A 24,551-nucleotide genomic window follows, 5' to 3' on the forward strand; every position below is an offset into this window, starting at 1 on the left:
AAACGGCAGCCTCGCCAGCTGCTGCTGCTGCTGCCGGGCCCTGGAGCAGCCTCTGGTTGGGACTTAGGCTGGCTCAGCCCGTTTTCCTTTAGTGACAGCGATTGCATTTTCAAGTGCCACACGGCAACATTTGTATGCAAATTGCTTGGGCGATTGCACGAGTGCAACATGTTGCTGCTGTACAAGTTGTTGTTGAAGCTATTGCTGTTGTCGTCGTCGTAGTTGTCGCTGATGTTGTTGTTATTGTTGTTGGTGCCTCAACTTTTGCCTGCGGTCGCCTGCAAATAAAGAACGCATTGAGTTTTTATTAGTTTTTGATGATGCTCATAAAACGACGCGACGGCAGCGATGATAAAAATCTGTTTGCCTAAGTAAAGTGAGGCATTTAAAGCAGGCACAACCAGAGACTGGCTCACATTCACACACACACACACACACACGCACACTTGCAATCGCAGCCATTCCCATTGAATTGACTCAGTTCGTGCTGCAGGGGCTGGCAGGGTGCGACATTGGCTTTGATTGTAAAATGTAACTAACCGCTGCTAAATGCAATAAAACGAGACAAGTGTTGAGTTCTTTTTGAGTGCTTGACTTTTACAGCCAATGTCTGACCAAATGCCAAAGCCAGACGTTCATGGATGTGCCAACATGTGGTGGGCAGTCAAAGATTTACGTTCGAGTTTTTAATCTACTCTAAAAACCTTTTTTCACTTCTGCAATTAACATAATTTTTATATCAATTGCTATTACCCGATTTTTTCTGCCTATAATGATAATCGCCTTTGCGTTGTCCCGCTGCATGTCGCACATCATAATAATTACGGCTATTACTGGTCCCAGAGCCAGTTCATAAGGTGATATATAGAGAGAGAGAGAAAGAGAGAGAGAGAAAGAGGGAGGGAAAGAGAGAGAGTAAGAGGAAGAGAGAAAGCTACTGCTACCTTTTAAACAATTACATTAGTAGTAGAAGCCCTGCAATAAGAACTAAAACATTTAATGGACTCTTAGCTAAATTAACAAAGCCAACATATGCTCATAGAGAGGCAAGAAAAAGAGACACACAAAGAGAGAGAGAGAGAGAGAGAGAGAGAGAGAGAGAGAGAGAGAGAGAGAGAGAAGGAGAGAGGGTGAGATTCAGGAAGATAGAGTCCAAAGTCAGGCAGGCAGACGCGCCCCTTCACAGTGTAGAACGTGTATCTGTCAGTACGTGTATCTGTATCCGCAACTGTAACTGTATCTGTAGCTGTAGCTGTGCCTGTCTGTGTATTGGTGTGTGCCGTTTGCGCTTCTAATGACACAACATTTCATTAAAAATAATTTCACTAAACATTTGACGTATTACGTCCAATTGGCATTTCTAATGACAAACTCACACACACAGGCACGCACACACATGCAGCTCATAGAAATAGAAATAAAAGTACATAATGGTACTAATCGTCAAACATGTATTTAGTTTTGTTGTCGGGCTTGTTACACGTTGGGTGTTGTTGTTGTTTTTCTTTTTTTCCGTCTGTGTTTTTCTTTTTTTCTATTTGAATTTTGTTTTGGGGCTTTGTGTTTGGCTTGGTCGAGGTCTTATCAGCGTGTATCGCTGTTAAAACGTTTTTAATTTCCTATCGCTGGCCAACAATCATTTAATTATAGTGCTTGAAACGTATTTAGTTAGCTGCAGTCCAGCACAAGGGCGTAGAAGAAGGGTCCTAATAAAGTCAGTCGAATGAGTGCGTGAAGCTGAGTCACGAGTGCAATAAAACTGAGAAGAATTGAAAAACAGGAAACTCACGCACGAGCTGGACGACACACACCTTAAGGCTAGTCACTTTGTCAACCCCTTCTGGGAACTAAGCCTCTGTGTTTTTGATTTGAAGCCAACTATTTCTAGTCCATTGAATTGGACAGAAATAAAAAGTAAAATAAAAAATACTGTTGACAGAGCTGAGACCAATGTGTGATCCAAAATTGATTTTATTGTAGATCACTATCTAATTGTGAGCTCATGTTTTCCCACTGATTAAATAGGCCACTTACACACACACGCACACACACACACACACACACACACACACACAAACACACATGTGGAGTGGGAAACCAGTTGAAAATTGCTGCTTGTTGCAGCTGCAACAAAATTCATGTAGCTTAAACAAATATTTGAGCTCCATTAGGCTGGACAATCACTCAGCAGTTGTTTAACGCGCTCGCTTTTATTAAACTGTCATCAACATGCAGCAGCAATTCGAAATGTGTTTGTTAGGGTTACGAAGGGGGGTGTGGGGGGTTGGATCATACATGCTGCAGCTATTCAAAAAGCGTATGCAGAAGACACAAATGCATAGACACAAAACCATACTTTATATAGATACTAAAATTATACTATTTGCTGTCAATCAACGTCAGTGCTAAAGCCGAGCCATAAACAATATCATATTTCTGGCCGCAGAATACTAATTAAATTACGCAAAAAAGGCAAAAGGCAGCAGCAACAGCAGCAGCAATAGCAACGGCAACAGCAGCCAGCTAAAAGTGAAGTGAAAAGCAAATTCAAGATTTTCAATGTTCAGATAAGCTCACAATAACAACACACAGATAGAACACACACGCACACACACTCACATACGCACTTAGCCAAAGGAAACGCTGCGAATGCTGTTGCTGTTGTTGTTATGTTGCTAATAATAATAATAATGTTGTTGCTGCTGCTGCTGCTTCTGCTGCTGCAGTTGGCAGTTGCAGTAGCTAATTTTAAATGGCAACAACAACTTTTGAACTGAAGTTTCCCTGCACTGCAATTGTTGCTGTTGTTGTTTGCTTGTAATATATTTTAATTTATGCTCGGTTGGCAATACTTTTGGCCAGCAGCAGCAACGCCGCATTTCAGGCACGCTGTAAAATTGCGCGTAAATAAACATTAATTTTAATTTAATGAATTAAACACACACACAAGTTGACCGGTGGATATATATAAATATATATATATATATATACATATATATGTATAAAGACATCAGCCGTGGAATTTGCCTGCTGAGTCACTTTTTGAGGGCTGCCTGCTTGTCGCCTTGGCACTATATAAACATATAGATACATTTGTATCTACGCTTAAGTGAGTTTCTTTATTTTCAATTTTAGCTTTTTCCATTTATTTTTTTTTGTTGGTTTCGGTCTATTATGCAAAGTGTTTGCCACACATATGTGTGCACACATCCGACTATTTGTGTGGGATTTGTCATTCATGAAATAAAATGCATCGCAGTTTAAATGTGCATGCAATGCATTCAGAAAAATCAATTGACGAGCCATTGATATGGCCGTATGGAAATAAAACATAACTACAGCTTATATTTTTAACTAGCTTGCAACGGCGATATTCTCTGAAAAGATAGGATTTTGTTAAAAGCGCTGTGCAACATTCTTTCATTTTATTGCCGAAATTGGGAGAGAACATTTGTGAAAGCCCCAACTACCATATTTTTGTAATTGAAGAAGTTGCTACTTTGTTAATTTGCTTTATATAAAAAGAAATAATATGTTTATGATATCTTTTCAGATAAAATGCAAAAAGTGAAGGATATTATGAATATTTAGTGTGCTTAAAGACATTGTAAAGTGTTTAGTGTTTTCAAGAAGAATCAAGAGAACGCTTTCGGATGCAATAAGCAAAAAGGGTAAGCGCAAGCATCGAAATAATAATATATATATATATATACATACAAAACATAGTCTATACAAGACTATATTTAGCTAATAACTAAATATAGATATTATCTAAACTGTGCTTATGCCAATAAACACGCTACTAGTACAGTCATGCCAAGTGGGCAACTGGTTGATTATTAGCAACAGCTTTATTATGCAGCTCTCAGCAACAACAACAGCAATAATTGTAATCAACTGTCAGCAAGCTCAGGCACTAGTTAGTGGCAACATAATTAAATATGCAACCAAAAGCTATGTACAATTAAATTAACCAAAGTTGGATATTTGTTGCAGCCAGTGCGAGTGTTGCCACTCGCCGCGGCTTTTGTTGGTTGCGGCTTTATCTTTATCAGCCATGCATCGCCAGTTGCCATGTTGCCACATTGCCACTTTGCCACGTTGCCTGTCGGTTGCTTGCAGCTATTTCCTGTCAGATTTTGCATAAATAATTTTTGATAATCAGAGCTGTGCGACTGGCACATAAATTTAATTAGCAGCATATGCTGCATTTAATTAGCAGTAAACTCATGACTTCCAGTGCATCTAACTGTTCCAGCAGCCACTGCAGTCAACTGCAACTGCAACAGAAACTGCGGCAGTTGCACTCGCTGCTGGCTTAATTGAAATTCACACGATGCGAATGTTGCCGCTCATTTCGTAGGCCGACTGCGTGCTGTTGTTGTTACTATTTTTCATTATTTAGTCGAATGCATCATTATTATTATAATTCCTTTCTATTTTGTATTTTTTCCTTCTTATATTTATTTATTATTTTTTCGCATTGCATAAGCCCACTGACAGCCTGTTGCTGCTAAAGGGGGGCTCGAGTAGCTGCCACCGCTTGGCTCGCTGCCGCTGCATATGTGGCATGCATAATTAGCAGCCTAGAGTTGAGTCTCAGTCGAGTGGCGAGATATAAAGAATTTTCATTTTCATTTATACATACATATTACCAACAATAAATTTGTAATCAAAACACAGATACTGAATGACTGAGCGCATCCGTGTGTGCGTTCTCTTCTGTTGTGTGTGCCCCACTTGCTATCTGTATTCTCTTGGTTTTTTTTTTTTTTTTAATGAGCCATTAAGCTTTAGATTTTTGTGTTTAGATACGCCCAAAGTTTGTCTATCTCGAGCAACTGGCAATGTGAAGAAAATGCTTAGATGATATGTTATGCGTTTCCACGAAACGAATTAAGTTATTAGATACGCCTCAGCTGGAAAACTGTGTGGCAGTCCATATTATGTGGCACGTATTATGTTCTCTAAAAGTTGTTAGATTGATATATGATCTTAAGTTTGTAAAAGGCAGCGTACAACAGCAACATGTTGCACTCAGTAACATGTAGGGGCATTGCTGCCCCTGGGCTATGCGGCAGGTAAGCTAAAAAGTTCCTCCTGCAATCTTTTGCCCATAACTAAGCCTCGTCCCGTCTAACTTATGCGCCAGACTCTCTGACAGTCCGTCATCTGGCGATGTCAACAACTAATGAAACTTATTCCGGCACAACTGACAACAGACAGTTGAAAACTTCATTAAAATTGTGCCCACAATTAGTGCGGCAAGGCAACAGCAACAATAACAACATTAGAACCAACAACAATAACAAGAACAACAACAAAAAATAAAATGTGGCGGTTTTCATGTGTTGATTTCCAACTGTCAAAAGTTTGTTTATTTGTATTTACTATCTTTTATTTTTTTCTCATTTGGTTTTGGTTACTCAAATGTTGTTGATATAAGCTAATTTTAGATATTGAAATGTGCAAGCCTCGTTTATGACCAGAGAGCGAGAGAGAGAGAGAGAGAGAGAGAGAGAGAAAGAGCTAGAGAGAGGGAAAGGTTCATATTGCATGTGAAAATTTGTTCAAACAAAAATACAAACAATAATAAAAAATAATCAACAGTACAAATATAACAACGAATCATATTACAAAAGCAGTTAGACAAATAAACAAACAAAACCAGATAGTAGAGCTTAATTCAGAGAGAGAGAGAGAGAGAGATTGGGAGAGAGAGAGAGAGACAGTGAGAAAGAGAGAGAGCGTATGAGGCAGGCAGACGACCTGACGGCAACTGACGTTCAATTGTGGAGCCATGCAGGAAAGTCATGCAAACTGACAGACAGTCCGACAGACAATCAGACAGACAGGGAGAAGCGTCTATATTAGGGCGCTCGGAAAGTGGCAGACGAGTGGGCCAGGGGCTGTGTAGGGCAGGGCCAGAGCCAGACAAACAAACAATAATAAAATAATAATTGTTTGTCAACATTCGTTTAGCATGTGCGGCGCACACACAAAGAGCTACATACTTATATACCTGGCCCATCCATACTCTATCTATATAGACTCGTGCTCAAGTACTAGCTAGTTGCGATTGCCCTGCAATAAGGGCTGTTTAATATTTGTTTCTCTCTGTACTCATTTTTTGTTTTTGTTTTTGCCACAATTGACAATTTTCCACATTTTGGCATGAAATGTCATGAGCAATTGTAACAGCTATATATATATATGTGTTTATATATGTGCATACATTCATGTACGGAGAGCGATTCCCATTTAAACTGCGTTTTGCGGTTGCCCGACTGAGGTGAATGCCACACACGGCAAGCATGTTAAAGATAAAAAAAAGTAGAAATAGAGAATTGTTTCAACTGGCATTCAGCACGTCATTTGCTTATTCAATTTCATGACACGATGTCGCCACACAAAACACACCAAGCTAGTCTCGCGTGCGTCACATAGCATAGTACAAACATTTCTCAGCCAGGCAGCAACAACAACAACAACAACGATAACAACAACACCCCGATAATTGATGATAAATGTTGTATAATTTGACAAAAACACCAGCTGAAGAACAAACGAACCTGAAAAAAAAAAAGAAAAATGTGGAACTCTACTCAGCTCGAGAAAAAAAATGAATAATAATATTAAATATATATAGAGAAAAGTGGCACCCGCAATTATCGCTAGAAAGCATTTCCAAATAATTACAACACATTTCGAGCAATGCACGTCACATGATAATAGTGTATGCAGTTTATGGCATATTATTCTTTTGAATATTTTGTGGGGCGTGTCTGCGTAATTATGTAGTCAGTAATGGGCATATGAATACCCTCTGCTCCTGCCCCTCCCCCTATCCAATATGCATATGGATGACACACAAGAAAGAGAACAGTTGTGCGCGATTATTTACTGGGGTATTCCGTGCCAAGAGAATCCAGTTAAGTAGCTGCTGCTCTACGAAGTAAGTCTCTAATATTTTAGATCTTATTTTGATCAAATTTTCGCGTTATGTAAGCGTCAGCTTTTATTCATTTGTTGCGAACCGGATCAAGGTCGGAAATTACTTATTTTTGAACGTCTAACTAAACCAAACCTTGTTCTGTATACAAATTAAAGTAAAGTTCGAAGTCTCAGTCCAGTCTGTATACTCTGCTTTTAGAACAACACATGCTTGAACAGCATTTAAAGAAGTTTCTTTAAAGATATTTATTTTCTTAGTTTGAATGGAAAGGATTCCTTAAGAATAAGAAAAACGTTGACGAGGCAGAGCTCGGGTCGAAACCTGAGCACATGATTATGAAAAACCAGGTTGACGAACCGAATCCAAGAGCAAAGCTTTGGCTCGAGCTCAAAGATTATGTTCTGGCTCGAACCATGAACCGCATTCGCAATTCTTTTAATTAATTATTTATGCATTTATGCCGAGCGAATCAAACAAAAAAGATAAAATAAAACATAATATTTTATGTAGCTGATATTTTACCATCCACTGCCCTAGGATATACACTTCGAAGAGTGTCGATGAGTAATTGGCTCGTAAAAATTATGTGGAAATTAATTTTCAGTGTTTTCCGTGCATGCTGCCCATTTTCACCATCCGCGCGACTCGCTACTCGCCTCGTCTATTAATAGACAATGGAAAGCAACAAATAAACGAAACGAGCAACAAAATATTGAAATATGAATGCAGTTGGGGCTGTTCCCGCTGCCGACTTGTGGCACTTGTCGTGGCTTCCACCTGCCAAAAATACAAAAATACACACGCTACGTCGTCGCTTGACACTTTTGCCGTGCAACCCAGCCCCACCGGAGTCCCATCATCCGTTCACCCATCCCGCTCTCGCATATGCTCCGCCCGCTGCCCGCTGCCCGCAGCCCGCTCTCAATTTCCCACAATGATTGCATTCGTGTTGGCTTTCTTTTTCTCTTTTTTTTTTTTGTTTTGTATCTTTTCACTTTGCGGCTATTTTTGGACTGATGCGCCTTCAAAGCCCGCGTGTTACGTATTAAAATTAGTATGCAATATTTTTGTTAAATAAAAAAAACAACTTAAAACAAAAAGAAATTCATGTTGTGTGTGTTTTTTTTACTCGCATATTTATTTCTGATGCCTTGAAAATAAACCGTAAATAATCGCGTCGGACGTTCGGGCGGCTTTACAATCAATTCACTTGCACACGCAGCGCACACACGAGTATACCCTATAAATATACCAATATTTATGTGTATGTGCAATACATATATGCGTATTTATATATATGTATATATATATATATATATATGTATATAGATATTTCGATCTGCGGTTATATTTATAACGAGTTGCCTGCTTGCACTCGTCGCAACAAATTTAAAAATTATTGGTAATAAAAATCCACCTTCTCTCTGCTGGCTGCCTACCTCATGCCTCCCTCTTGCCTGCCTCATGGTTCCCTCATGCCTTCCTGCTCGCATTATGCATCATAAAATCTTGATATTTAATATAGTATGTTTTGGGAGCTGTCTCTGCGTCTGCCGTCTGCCGTTTGTGTGAATTTAAATATGTATTTAAAAATGAATTATATAAATATGCATAAGTTTAAGTTTAAGTGGGCACTACTGACATTTAGCTGTTTCTTGGCGCTATTGTTATTGTTTTTATAAAAATATATATGATTTTCTTTCATATTTGGTTCAATTTGAAATCTCGTAGCAGGTGCACAGCGAGGGGCCGTCGCCCGGGTAATACCAAACATGGGTTTTTTATATTCATGCAATTTAACTTTCATTAAGCTACTCAATGGATGCGGAAGATAATAAAAAATTAATGCCTTCGAGATTCTGCATATTTGGGCCATAAATATTATTGAAGTGGTTCCTGCTGCTCTGTCAAAATTATATGGAAATTATAAATACATATTTTGTTGATGCGAAAGGTTTTGTATTACTAATCTCCCATGATTTTAGCTGCAACTTAAGAGCTTTTGTTCAGAGTATTTTTTCTTTTTCATAGTGATTCACTTTGTGTCTATAGATAGATGGATATAGTTAGTTAGTTAGCTCAACTGAACCTGCAATTCCACGCATATAATTTATATTCTTATTTGTGTGCCACCCACCCACACATTGTATGCCAACTGAGCGACGTCTTTTATTAATTTAATATATGGGGCTACTACACATAGCATTTCTTTTCTTGTTTTGTGCTTTTTTTGATGACAAATTGTCACGAGTGCATTGATGCAAAAAACTTAAATGAAGCGACATGCTGTTGAAATGTCTACACCGCCCTAATTCAAACCCGCCCTCAAGTCAGCAGGGCCCCCTTCACCCCCTATCCGACCCGTTCCCTGTTGCCTGTGTTGTAAAAGATACAAAACGAAGTACATTGCGTGCACTTGCAGATACTTGAGCGTCAACGTCCATTGTCAATTTTTGGGCTCGTCTTTTGCAGCCGATTGCAGTTGTTGTTGTTGCGGTCGTTTGTGTTGTTGTTGTTTCTCGTTGTTGTTTTGTTCTTTCGTGTTCGGTGGCTCATCATAATGAACAATGTGAATGTAAAACTTGAAAACTAATATGCCGAGCCATGAAAGGAGCACCAGGCCAAGTAGCGAGCCAAGAACCAAGTGACTAAGCCCGCAGCCCCAGACCCAGTCCCAGACCCAGACCCAGACCCAGACCCAGACCCAGACCCAGACCCAGACCCAGCCCCAAAGAACAACAACAACGACAATGGTTGGGTTATCTGGCTACCTCTTTAAGTTGTTGTTTTTCTTGTCGTCGTTGTTGTTGTTGTGGCAGCTCTCGGATTACATCCCGAAAAAAAGAACATGCGAGCGTCGCTGTTGCAATTGAAAACCGAGCTTGACTGTTGTTGTTGCTATTGTTTTCGTGCTGTTTTGCTGGTTTATGGATTGCCAAAAAAAAAAAAAAATTGAACTTCGGCCGGGTCTGGGGTCCGGTTTGAGCAAGCTTTAGCTGGTTACCGTTAGAAGGCGGGTATATCCTAAGTTCACTTTCTCAGTCTCTCGAGTCTCTGGCATTTTTATGTCTTCCTGGAAGCGTAAGCAATATGTCGCTGCGGGTGCGGAATTTCCAGTCGGTACATTCTAAATTTCGGTGCGGATCGCGAGAGAGACAAAGCACGATATATAGGGAGCGAGAGTGGGAGAGTGAAAGAGAAGTGCCAATTAAACAAGCTGATTGTAACACAAGAAAACAAAACGAAATGAAAACGAAACGAAACGAAACGAAATGAAAGCAAACGAAGCGAGTGCCTGGCGGCAATAATTCAATTAGCACTGTTTCGTTTCATAAAAGTATTAGTTGATTTTTTTTAATTAATGTGCAGTTATCATGCAATCCGATTAAGAGGCGACTCCACTCGAGTCGATTCGACTCGACGCGACTTGCCCCCAGCTCAAGCCATTCGGTTGTACTCGTAATTGCAAAGTGTTTGTTATTTGTAGTCCAAGCAGGCAGCAAGTTGTTGTTGTTGCTGTTGTTGCTGCTGCTGGTGCTGCTGCAGTTGCATTTGTTGTTATCTGCCAAGAATGCTAATTATAAGATTAGTGGAGAGACCGAACTATGCGCCATGAAGTAGCCGATATCTCTGCATCTGCAACTTGGCTGATAGCGCACACGCACGAGACAAAGGCGGCTAACTGTTGACAACAATGTTGAGTTTGGCTTTGCCAGCCTGTCAGCAGATATAGATACTTGCTGCCACACGGCTTATACCACATATAGATACAGATACGGTTAGCGAGATACAGCCACAGATACACGAACTTATGTGGCCGCATATTGCCCACTGAGTGGTCGTTCGTTATTTCTCTCTCTCTCTGCCTTGCAATATTTTTATTTCGAATTCGCGTTTTGTTTTATGCATGAAAATGCCAGTGTGGAAATGCAATGTTTATTTAAGAAATATATGTGCGCAATGTGTTAGATAATATGTTTGGTAACACGCTTTATAAATACACATATCTATGCATAAATGTATATTTGCACGTGTGTGTGTGTAACCAATGTGGTTGCCAGCCAGCATTGATTTATAGACTCTTTGCCATGTTGAGGTTTAGACTATGAATCAATAGAACGTTACATAATAGCGCCAGAGCTTAAAACCTGAAATCTGTATGGAAAACTACTTAATAATTTTAAATACAATTAATCTCGCTAGAAGCTTTCAGAAACTTTCAATTATCAATTCAGTTTCGACAGCCTATTTATATAAATGTCAATTGTAATTGAATGCATGAAACGGAAAGGATTAAATGGCTTTTTTTTCAGAATATTAATAAGGGCTTTAGCTCAGATAATATGATTTTAATATTTCCAGAAGTTCTCATTTCTCTCATTCTCTCTTTCTCTATCCCACTTCATCTATATCTTAGAGTGCAAAGTTGAATAAGTGTTGCACAACTTCGCGCATCCTTTTTGTCTTCCGATTGATATACTCTGTCATTTTGAGGCTTAGGCCTTAAATTCAGAATATCTTTTTCTTGTCTCTAGAAGCTCTCGCGTGGTGTATCTCTCTCTTTCGCCCCCTCTCTGTCATTCTCAACCTCTCATCCTGCCAAATGCAATAACAATGACGGACATCTACGCACATCCTTTGCGTCTTCCGATTATTTCCGACAGCAACTGCAACTCTAGTTGAAATATTTTAATGGTTTTGAATGCTGTTGGGCTGGCAACAACAAGACTTTAGCACATCAGCAACATCATCAGCAGCCAAAAGCCGCAGCAACCGCAACTACAACAATAACAAGAACAAAAACTACAAGTTCTAGTACGTCGCCCATTGCAGCACGCAGAGCATATGAGTCTGACTATCTGTGTGTGCGTGTATGTGTATGTGTGTGTTTGCCCATCTGCCACGCCCCTATAGCATCATATATACTTCTCTGTTTTCTCTCTCGCCGTTTTTTTTCTTCTCTCTGATATCTGTCGTGTGCATCTCTTGAACTATCAATTTAAATGTCAGTTTAAATTGTTGAATTTTTCATTTCGTGGACTTCGTGCATGAAAACTATAAAATGCTTTTTATTGTTTTACGTTTTTTTTTGTATCTGTTTTTTTTTTTGTTTTAGTTTTGAAAACTTTGCTTAGAGAGTTAAAGAGCGAGCCAAGGCTACAAGAATGTGTACGTATATCTATGTATGTACATATGTATAGAGATGTTCGCTGATATGCGACGAATGAGGGACTTTGGGGGCACTTTAGGCCATGGCTGACTCTGGCTTGTTTTGGTTTTCTGTATGGTTCTGTGTATGGGGTATGGGGTTTGGGGCTGACTGGCTTTCAACATTTGACAGCAGCTGTCAAAAAAACTTGAAAGAGTTTTGCCGAGACATAGACCCGAGTCCAAGACTGGCGACTTGCCTCGAAGCGCCCAAGGAAAAGTTGCAATGTATTTGTTCTCTTTGTTATTGCCACTTGGGGCATTGGGGCCCTTGTTCTTTTTCTTTGGCATGTTACCAAGTTGTAATTTTGCTTACCTTTTTGGTAAATTTGAGAGAAATGTGCCAGTCAGCTGAAATGTAAGCAAAACGATGGAATTTCATTAGATATATATCTATATGTTAAAGTAATGTATGCTTCATAGAGACTAAAACGAGCAAACAATTTGGTTTCTATATAACCTCGACTACGTAAAGGTATATGGATATATACATATGTATCTATCATGGCTGAAAGTAATGTTCAAACAAACTTTCGAGGTAGCAAGCAAAAAAAAAAAATGAAAAAAATACAACTATGAAATGTTAGACAAATCGATTTCATTTGGCATCAAGACGTGGGCTATTAATTTGTCTGTTGTGTTAACGTTTCGGAACCACTTTAATAGTTTCTGGCTCCGCATCGATGAAAGAAGAAACAATACGGCAATAGACAGTAAAGCCTGAATATAAGAGACCCGTTTTGAAAGATGCTTTTTGCTGTTTAATTGCTCCTCATCTAACTTCGAATTGCAATTGAGCATCCATCAATATCGGGCCCAATTTCCGTGTTGTAAATAAATTATGAAAAGATTTACATATATTTTGTTAAGGCCAAGCTGGGTTTTGTGCTTAAAGTCTTTACTCGCCTCAGCTTGACGCGGCTTGTCTCGCTCTTTTATATGCATTTTTAATAATATCTATAGTTCTTTTGTTTGGCCATTAAATGCGCGACGTTAATTGATGCCACCGTGCGGACAATCACAATATGGCATAACAAAACCACATTTTTGGCAACGATTTGGCCATCAAGTCAACAAGTTATCAAATTTGGCATTGATTGGAATTGGTTTTGACTGGCGGCTCGAAAATAAACACAATGAATTTAATTAACTTGTTGTGTGCAATTAAAATGTCATTAGGTTATTATCAGCTTGGCATTATGAGAGGTTTGTTGCCAAAATGCAATGCGCCCTTGACATAAGCCGATATGTTTTTTTTTTTAATTTTTTCGCTCGAAGGGTAGCCGGAGGGGCAGACCTGAGGGCAATGTGCCAAAGTCAAAGAGTCAAAAGCAACCCCTGCCTGCCACGTCGCGCCTTTGTCTACTGTCTTCTGTTTGCCGTTTGTCTCTTCTTGTTGATGTTGCCATTTCAAATTGCCAATTATCGATGAATTTGCAAAAATACAAACAGACAGCAGGGCAGCGAAAGGGGCGCGCCCGTTGCCAGCTTAAGCGGCTCACAGTTCCTGGTTCCTGTGCACAGGACGTTCGGCATGTCCTGCCTGTCAATATTTTGCAAGTTGGTTTTTTTTTTCTTTCTCTCTCTCTGGGCAGGGCTCACATGGCACACAGGGCTGCGCAGCAAGGGTTAGGCATCCCTCCCCGCAGTCTTCGGTCCCCTATATCGACCTGTGCTGTGCTGTCTGCTAGAATTATGCAAATCAAATGGCACATATCGATGTCAGTTGCAATATTATTGCTGCAATTGAACATTCTGCCATTGAAGCAATCAACGCTTGCCAGAAGGACAGACGCATTTTGGGTGGGGCTTTGCGTGTAGCAGGACTTGGGCGTTGTCTACTTGTGGGCCAGAGCTAAATTGATTCTTTTGCCAGAGCTGAAAATGCACTTAGAATAATTTTGCCTTTGCATTTTTTAAATGGTTTTATGACCGTTAGTTACGCCTTTTTCCACAACCAAAATCGACGAAATCCCGAGAAATGGCAGAAAATATTAATTGAAATTTGAACTAGCAGCTGCCTGTTTTTCGTGCTCGATACACCCCTTTTCCGCTAGCTTCCTTTTTCAGTTTTTTTTTTCTCGAGCAAATGTATTTACATATGACTGCGTCTGTCAAAAACTTTTAAGAAAACCCAAGAAAAAAACGCATCACATAAAAAAGGTTTTGCTTTTAATAGAGAAACCTAAGCAAACAGCAGAGCATGAAAGAGTTGGGACTCTGGCTTGGTTCTGGTTCTGCGATTTCCTTTACAAATCGATGCACAGAAAATGAAAAAGAAATGAAAATAAAAGTGGAAATTAATTCAGCAGTAAATACAATATACAGCGGCTGCGGCTGCTGATGCTGATGCTGCTGCTGCTGCGACTTTTGCTCCTGTCGCGGCGGCTGCTATTTAAAATTCAAATTACAAATCCTTTTTTCTGGCATCAGCATCAACAGCCACATCACGGGGACGCTTGGTTCGGGCAGAGACCCCTTTCATATTTGGATGGTTTGCATGGTCTTAGTTAAAATTCGGCGCACCGACACAAATCGACCCCTTGTAATCCCTCCGCCTGCTCGACTCGTTGACTTTCTTCGCTCGAGCTGAACCCCCTTGAGCTGATGTCATTGTCCTGGTCTGTGCCCGGAGTGAGACGGTTGCATCTCATTTGAATATGCGGCTCCGTTTGTATCTCTGTGCGTGAGAAAATTGTCAGCATATTGATTCAATGATTATTAACAGCTATGCGCATATATAATTGCTCTTCCCAGTTGTCTCTCAGTTATCTCAGTTGCATTTACATTGCACTAAGCTGAAGTGCAAATATGCAAACGGCCGCAGAATTTGACAAACATTTGCACAGCACCCAAAACTGATTGACAGCCAAATGGGTATTCGAAGCATAGACAAAGCCTTTACCAAGCCTTTGCCCCTTAACTAAATTCCCGCGCAGCTGCTGCTGCTGCTGCTGGGTCCAGGCACAAGACGCAAAGCAACTTCATTTACATGACGCGCAGCTGACCCTTGTCTCTTTGCCGGTAACAGTGGAGTCGGGGTCAACGCTGCTGCTGATTAGCCCAAAATAGAGGCGTAATTAGGCGACGGGCGCAGCTTGGAAAAAAGGTCGACACACACACACACACACACGCACATATACAGGTATAGAGAGGCGGTGCCGGCGCGCACAAAGGATCAAATGGTTTTTATAGCTACTATGCTCTCTACTATCTAATTTAGCCTCACCGCCTTTTATATGCTTTTCGGACCCATTCCCGTTCCCATTCTTATTCCCATTCTATGGCTGACTGCGCCGTTGTGCATTTGGCAGCGCGCAGCTCGGAGTCTTGTTTTGCATGTGGAGGGCATTTGTTGACGCCGACGTTGATGAATGCGCCGCCACGCCAGAGAGCGCAACTACAACGCACTTGCTACCAAAGCAAGAGCCAGATCCCCAAGCCAAAGGCAAAGCCAACACACAGAACCAAAACTGAAACCTAAAAACCAAAACCAAAAACCCTTCGCGCTGCTTAAATTCCTAGCCATCAAAGTTGGTGCTGTTGCTGCTGCTGCTGTTGCATGTGGCATATTTGCTTGTTGGCTCTTTGGCTGCGGCATTAATCAGTTGGTGGGCCTGGGCTGGGGTTGGACGTGGCTATGGGCCCTGCCTGTCTGGCTGCCAAACTATGCGCCATGCCCACGAGCAGCTCTAGCTCCCATCTATCTCTCCTGTGCTGCTGCTGTTGCTGCCTTATTATTCCACTGTAATTAATAAAGATTAAGCGCTGTGACACAGCCAGCAGCAGCAGCAGAAGCAGACGACGTGGCAGATGAGCAGGCGGGGTGACAAGTCAACAAAGTTTAAACAGGCGAGAGAAGCGGGCAAGTTTTACCATGCAGTTCGGGTTAAATGCCTGAAACATTTTTAGTTGCTCTGTAATTTTGGCGTTCACTTGATGCCATTGTTGTTGTTCTGCTTGTTATTGTTGCTCTTGTTGTTGGGCAAATGGTTATGCACTTGACAGCTTCAATATTTTTAGCATAACAAGAAACAAGAGCAAAGTGAGAAGATTAATGAAGAAAAGTTTTTAGAACAGCAGACATTAAAATTAGTACATGTGTGTATATAAAAATAATCTTCTAAGAAATATCTGCACATGCATACGCCTAATATGTGGCACATTTCAATTTGAAAACTTAATTTATGCATTTGTTATTTATTTAAATACTTCACATTATCTTGAGTAATATTTTTTTCGCGAATCTTTGCTTTCAACCCTAAAAGAAGGATATAATGCTCATGTGCAAATGTAACAGGCAGCAAAAAGCATCTTCTACCCCATTAGGTATATGTATATATTATGATCAGTTCTGTGTGAACGCGTTCATCTTGTAAAATTCAAAAGCCAGAGACTTCAAATTTAAAATATATACTCTTGTTTACCATGCCAGGAACAAGTTTTTCATTCTTTTTCTTCAATATCTCCTCTCACTTTGATAAATATCGATCATGAGACATGATTTTTTAAGCATACCTCGAAGATTATAAGAGTTCGATACACCAAATGTGGTATATAAACTTTCGTATATACGTACAATATACAGACAAGGAGTATTTTACTTTTTGAAAAACTCCCCCTACCCCCCCTAAAATAGTCCCTGAACAAACTGCATTTACGCACTTGCCTGTTAAGCACCCCAACATGTTTATGTTCATACTATAAATCATTCTATGTTTGAGTTTTATATATGCATTTTTATGCTTAATTTATATCCCAAATGCATTATGATCATTTATGATATCTTTCGACTGACTGGTAATAGACGGATAGTTGAATATATCTATTTTTATTTATCCGATTGGATCATTTTATAAAACAGTCATAAAATTGCATATAGCTCACATAAATTGTCATCTCTGGATCTTTATGCCTTATTTGTGGTTTTAATAAGGTCTCACGTTGCACGATTTGCATACAACTCGATACCCACACGGCCATAACATATGGCAATAAACATAAACTAAGATTAATGCATTCATATATCACTCAATATGCGACCAAATGATCCATTAATAGCAAAAACTCTGAATGCCTAACAAGCGTTGTAAAAACAAAATTCGCCTTAATAACTGCGAGAAACTTATGAAAAATAAATTCAAATTGGGTCACAAAGTGCAGCGTAGCATGTGTATGTGTGTGTGTATCTATAAAATGTATATAAGTATCTATGTATCTGTAGATTCATGGAACCGAAATCGAAGTCGAGGCGTCGTCTTCAAAGTTGTCGTCTGGTGGGCGTCCAGCTGTGTATGTGTGCGTGTGTGTTTGTGGTGCTGGTGTACTTATAGTTAATTGCACTGGTAATTAATAATGTTATTTATTAGACACACACACACACACACACATATATAGAGAGAGACACACACTTACAAGCACATAGATACATGCCTTTATAGAACGACGATGACCTCACCCAAAATGTGCGCCGACTCGTGCCCATCTTTTTGCTGCTCTGCTCTGTATGTGTGTCATTAAGTAAATTAAGTAAATAAACATATGCCAGCCACTGTCCCAACACTGAGCCATAATTAATTGCCAGTCAGCCGGTGCTCGTTTTAGCTGCTGTGACTGCGACTTACCCCCAGCAAAGCTGCCACCGCCACTGCCACTGCCATTGCCTCTGCTACTGCAGACAGCTGCCCCTTCATTTGCTCATCTGCAGCACAAGCGCGTTAGTTGTTGCGCCCTTTAAGCAGGCGAAAAACGCCTCAACTTTTAGGGCCCGACCAGACCAGACCAGGCCAGGCCAGTTCAGTATCTGGCTCAGACTTTTGTTGTATGCGCATTTCAACGCCTTCATTTGCATGCGTTTTATGGCTTAATAGTCGCTGGACACATCCAACAAGAGAAAGGCCGCTGCTTATCTGCTCAACGTTTTGGGCCAATAGATTATTGATAAGCAGCCGAACAACAGCAACAACATCTACAACAACTACAACAACAACGGCCCGCGAAACATTTGCATTTCATTGACGCCCAAGAAAGGGTAGCCCTCGAGGCTTATTAAAAGGCAAAATGTGGAAAGTTTGCAGAAGCCTTTGTCTTTTCTCTGCTTATTTTTGAATACCCTTGCAGAGGGTATTATGTGACGCACAGAAGGGCATAGCTTCGAATTTGTCGTTCTCTTAAAACTGTCTTTTTGTTGCAGGCATGTGGGGGAATTAACCAGATCCGTCCATATCATTTAGCCGTGAAAGCAATGAGCAGTCGAAACTTAATTTCTTACATGAACAACTACGTTATTTTTAGTAGTATCGAATATATAGCTCTATAGGAAAAATAGTCGATGAATATGAGCAAACATCTAACATATTTGAGCATCGTACTACAATATCATATAATAGTTATAGAGGAAAATCGATCGAAATTCGATTTTTTGTAAGTAAAATCCCTTGAAGCAAGAGTATTTATTGGTCGACCTGCCAGAGTTTGCCACTCTTGTTTTTGTTTTTTCGATGGCAACTTCCACGTAATTGCGTGAGGTGCCCAAGTTGTTGTTCGTTGTTGCTGCTCCTTGGGCCACGTCTGCGCATTTAACTTACGCATATTGCGGCACCTCATCAGATCTGGCCACTGGCCAGAGGCACTCGATCTGGAACTGGAGCTAAAACTGTGCTGGCCACTTTTGAGCGGTCCGGCAAATTGAGACACAACTCGACAGGAGCGGCTACAAAAGCATTTAATTTACTTTTATGATACCAGCACGATTTATTGAAATTGTTTATCGATTGTTGTTGCTCTGCAACGTCGCTGCTCGAGTTCGATGCGTACACCGATATACCCTGGATTGTTATGCCTACACTTACATAAAGGAGATATGCGCAGTTTTCAATTGGCAGGTACTCTTATATAAGTCTTAAAAGTCGATTTGATACGAGCTCAAGGATATTTTGAAAATAGAGAAATATCTTGGACTTGGTACAGATAATCTCAAGGTCGATCTCTTTTCTGAAGTTAGACTTGCATTTAGAGAAACGGTCGTCGTTGCCTTATTTCTTACTTGAAAGCGTTTAAGAATCTTTAATTTTACGATTAAACTTATTTATGAGCGTCTTGTGTCTTAAAATGTCGACATGTTTATTACAGTAAGAATGCTTAATAAAAATATATTCTTATAGAATAACCATATCTGATTTTATCCGAACCTGCTTTAAGGTTCGAATCTTGAATTCTATATTAAGAAAACTCCATTCACCGTACTGCATAATGTTATATATTACGGTCTCAATGTGCTAACCTTTAGTTTTTATGGCTTGGCTGGCATTTCAAACTCATCTCCAATTATGCTAATTATACGATTGAATGGCGGCTGCTGCAGTCTGCCAATTGATGATAGTCAGATCATATGAGCCATATATGACCAGACGTGCGCCCCTTTGGCAAGTGTCTGGTCTGCCATTTAGTTAAACACATCAGCACATTTGTCAGCCAAATGTCGACACTCGTGCCGGGCACATAAAACTGTGTATCAATAACAGAAATTGCCAATTGATAGGCGAGTGAGTATCTACAATATCTGGCCAGATCAAGGCATTGCATTCTAAAGCTCGCCTGTTTGTAATCTGAACTACTTGCATATTTATAAGTTTTTGCATAGGAGCCGGTACGCCGGTACGCCGGTCATTTGTCCGTGTGTCCGTTTGTCCAATTTATGTTAATTGCATAGAGCTATGAAATTAATACTTTTTATCGCTTGCTCAATCGCCGCGAACTTGTAGCTCACATGTTAGCTGTAAATTAAGTTGACAACTTGGCGCTGCCGCTGACACAGCTCTCAGCTGTTCCACAGCTCCGCAGCCTAACTGGGCTCCAAGCAGTTGGAGTCCAAGTCTGACTTGGTGCTGTTTGGCTTAAAGTCGTTCAGCCGCACAATTGAAATTAGATTGTTGAACAGATAAATCAGTTACTCAGCTGGCGTTATGGACTGCTCTCTCGAGTAAGCCTCAATTATGTTTTGAATATACTCAGCTCTGTGAGTTAAAAAAGTGCTGTTGGCCAAATGCCTCATTGACATTCTTGAAACTTGGCAAGAGCTCATATCAATGGCTCAAACAAATTCAAATATTAAAGTGTCTGTGACCGGCACAGAAAAAAAAAAACAGAAAAAATAAACTCTCGGAGCTGTCGCTGTCAGCTGTCCAACACAAAATGTCCGGTGATGATGACGACAAAGCCGACGACTTCAATTGACGTTGCCAGCTCGCATCGAGTGGCCGACGTTACTTCTGGCCATAGATTCAGTTGTGTGTGCCTATTTGACGGGCAGTCATTGAGTTGGGCCTTCAGTTCGCCATTTCGTCAGTTGGGTACACTTTACTACGCAAATAGTAGCCGCTATTTAAACGGCCAAAGCAACTGCCATTAGCTATGAGCCAGCGGCCTCTGTCTGGGCCTGGGCCTGTCTCCGTGCTTGTGCTTGTGCCTGGGTCTACGCTTGGCTGCCTACACTGTTGGGTCGGGCCAAGCCTTTTGCCACCAGTTCGACTCCGATTGTTGCTGTCTTCTCTATTATTTAGCAAATATTTAGAATATTTGAGCAACAGCTCCAACGGCCGACACTTGCCCACTTGGCTACCGCGCGCGCTTGGGCAAACAAATCATGTGCATGTGGAAAATCGAACTGAAGAACTACAGGTTGAAGTTTCTTTTTGTTTATTACTTTTTGTTTCTTGTTTAAATATTTAAGAGCGCGGGCTCTTGTTTTACTTCTGCGTGTGTGTGCGCATAATGCAAGCCTTTTGGCAAAAATAAAAAACTTTCTATAAACATGCTTACGAACCTAAAAGCCACCTGCTGTTGTGCATCCAAGCTGCCTAGCTGCCAGGCTGCCAGGCTGCCAGGCTGCTCGGTTGCCCGGCTGCTTGGCTGCCTGGCTGCCGTAATGGCCTTTAACCTCTGCGAACTGGTCAGGCGCAGGCTTGTAGTGCGCACAGTAAGTTGGTAAGCTTTGTATCTGCATCTGCATATTGGCCAGACGACGTTGTTAACAAGCTTGTTAATAAATTACAAACAAAATGGCCATAAAAAATGCCAGGCATAAATCAATGACGCCTCCTCTTCCTCGTGGGCAGCGCTCCTGAACCCCGCACGGCTGCCCGGTTTGGTTATGAGTTTGCTTAGCTCTCAGCCGGCAGTTTTAACAGCCAACAACTAAGAGGCCACAGCTCTTTGACTATATGCATAAATAAATAAATAATAGCAAGTGTGGACACAAAACAGACAACGAACAACGCAGTCGAAACCTATGTATAATGTGCTATTATTGAAATTGATAGAGCAGAAAACGAAAATTATGCTATGGCAACAAATATCGAAACCAAATAAATTTAAATTAATCAAATGGGAAGCGGCCCCAGCAGCAACAGCGCAGGAAAAATACTTCATTAAAATGAGCGACATGCATAAATCAATTCAATTAGTTGCCATTATGCTAGACATTATGCTTATCTTTATCTGTTTAACTGCCTTTTAGAATTGATAGAAGTTTAGCTTAGCTTCGTTTTCAAGCTGGCGTGCTTGTACCTTGATCACATAAGCTTAAGAAAATCCCTTGCAGTAGTTCTCAAAGGTTACTCAGGCTTAGCTCAGATCAAAAGTTAATGCTATTAGCAAGTTTTTAATAGCAGAATTTTAAGTATATTTTTATATTTGTAATTATTGTAATTTACGTAACACAGTTGCCGATCTGACTACCGTTTAATATTATTTTTTATGTCTTTTAAACATCGGCATTCCATACAAAAATTAATTGAAAAATGTTTATAAAGAGTGTATGACTCTTGTGTTGATAGATCAAAACCTTTATCATAGCATAAAAATAATATTATATGCTTCATTTGGAAGCCGCAAATCTAACAAAAGACTAACTTTAGCAGCCTGTCTTTTTGGCTCTAATTACACAGCTCTTAATATTTAACACGTATTTGAATTGATTGCTGCGTTTCGCAGTTAGATTTTCAAGATAGCACATTGTTTAAAAGATATGTGCGTTTTTGATGGTCTTTTTTAGTGTTGAACTGAAATTAGCCTCTGAGTAGAGAGACTGTTCCTTTTTTTATGGCATATGTAAGCTCTCATTGCAGTTCAGTGTCCGACAGTTATTGCATACGAAATGCAAATGGCATTTAGTGAATTCAACAGGCCGCAAGGCACATCGTTATATTGCTCACTCGGCTCAATTTTATGGCCCTGCTCATTTCGTGTCATAAAAAAACATTTTCAACACATATTTTTTTAACGACAAGTGACTATAAAAGTGCTTGGCAACAGCAACAGCAACAACAACAAGTCCGAATAATAGCAAACATGAAGACAACAATAATGAAAACTTACCCAGCATTTGCAGCTTGTGGCCCAAAGGCGTTGGCGTTGCCTCTCTGAAGGCGACTGCAATAAACAGAGTGGAGAACACAATGTACAAATTATAATAATGATATATGTATGTGTGTGTCTGTGCTGAATATAAACTATATGTGTAGTATGATGTGTATAGGTAGGCACATGGCAGGACTGCAGCCCCCCCTCCCCCATTTTGTGTTTTAGTTTTTTGTATTAACGCTGAATTTATAAAGCTAAGACAAAAATTTCTAAAGCTAACGCACACAAAACAGACGCCATGTCATGTCAGATCATTAAGAAAATATGGTCAAAAATGTTTCAATTAAAAAACCAAACTAGACGAAGGCATTAAAACTCACACAAGCACACACACAGAGAACTGAATGAAAACTGATTGTAGGCGGACAAGTTTGCCATAAATTGTGTAGGCTACTTTACTGTCAAGTCATTAACAGCAACAACAACAACAGCAGCAACAACAACAACAACAACAACAACAACAACAATGGCAACAACAGTGTGTGGCAAGTGAATCATTAACAACAAAGGTAAACCAAAAAGCGAATGAGTCTTTTCTGTTTTATCTGCCGCAACTCAAATTCAAAGTTAAAATATATTTACAAAATGTGTATAAACAATTGTTGGTTGCATTTTGGTAGCTCTGCGCAAAGTAGTCATATCATTTTGGAATCTTAAACTTTTATAAGTAATTTGATTTTTTTCAAATAATTAAATTTTACAAACTTGGCTTTTGATTCTATTTGGCGAATCGTTGCCACGTGCCCGGACAGTTTATGCAAATTATTTGATGGTCTATAACATTTTGTAGCGCATTCGAATTAAAAAGTGGTTTTTATAACTTTTAGCTAGCCATAAAAAATAAAATAAACAGACACAGTCACACACATTACGTGATTATTTTTTTTATATTTCTGTTTTATTTGTTGGCAGGTGCAATAAACTGTGGCGGATTTGTGTGATCTGAGCTATTGAATTTCTCAGCTTGTCAGTTTTTTGTAGTTTTATAGTTTCTCAGTTGGTGTGTTGGACAATTTATGCATTGGCCACAGGTCGAAATAAAACTGAAACTTAATAGATGCGAAAGCCAACAGAATTCGCTGCGCTTCAAATCGCAGTTGAAACGCGCGCAAATCGCTCGAACAATGGACTCCAAAATAATGAAACTAATTGAAACTCAAGCGAAAAAATACATATGCTATAAATAATATTTAAATGTACACTTCAAAGCTGTCCAAACTGACATTGAAAACGATTTAAAAAATTGATAAATCGGTTGCACGTTAAAAACTTTTTAATTTAAAAGTTAAAGACTAGCGAAAAATGAAGCATGTGGCACTTGCGTCTTGTGCACTTCTCGCTCAGTTTTTGCATAAGCATTTCTCTGAAGTTTTCTACTTTCAGATTCTCTCCAAAAACAGCCTAAAATTGAAAATCATCACATCTGAAGCGAGCTTCAAAGAAAAGCAAACCTTTCTGCTGTTGTTGTTGTTGCTTTTGTTTTGTGCACGTCATGGCCTCACGGCTTGTGTCAAGGCACAGACACCCACAATGCTGTCGATGTCGGCACACTATAATGAAAAAATAAATCTTCAGCGTGGTACAAAAAACAACAACAAGAACACGGCGAAAAGCTAAAAGCCATGTAGCTAACAAAATTTTGAAAAGGCGTTAGATTCGATTCGGGCTCGCGAGTCGCGCGTCTCGCGCGCGTTTTTTAGTTGCGCACATCAAAGCGTCAAATGCCGCTAAACAAAATGCCCACACTTGGCCATATGTGTGTGTGTGTGTCTGTGTCTGTGTGTGTGCAACAACAATTCAACAAATGCCTAATTGTCTTGGCGGCACTCGTAAAACCTACAAAATTATTACGGCTGCAAAGCAGAAAAATAAGAAGAAGAAAAACACAAAATAATGCGCCACTTCACATGTTGAGATCGTTTGGATCGGGTTCGCAACTTGGCGAGGAACGGGGGCGACAAAAGTG

The 24,551-nt window shown here is 40.0% G+C and overlaps 1 long non-coding RNA gene across 1 annotated transcript; it reads right to left on the reverse strand.

Annotated features, from left to right (window-relative positions):
* Positions 1-222: 222 nt before the first annotated feature.
* On the reverse strand, positions 223-22,594 carry LOC115770013. The gene is made up of 3 exons (XR_004018799.1): positions 22,541-22,594; positions 12,480-12,514; positions 223-278 (listed from the first exon to the last, which is right to left on the reverse strand). It is a non-coding gene; the product is annotated as an uncharacterized LOC115770013 (long non-coding RNA).
* Positions 22,595-24,551: the final 1,957 nt, after the last annotated feature.

This window comes from Drosophila novamexicana, unplaced genomic scaffold, assembly GCF_003285875.2.
Source record: "Drosophila novamexicana strain 15010-1031.04,08,12 unplaced genomic scaffold, DnovRS2.1 tig00004555-arrow-pilon, whole genome shotgun sequence".
Taxonomy (NCBI): Eukaryota; Metazoa; Arthropoda; class Insecta; order Diptera; family Drosophilidae; genus Drosophila; species Drosophila novamexicana.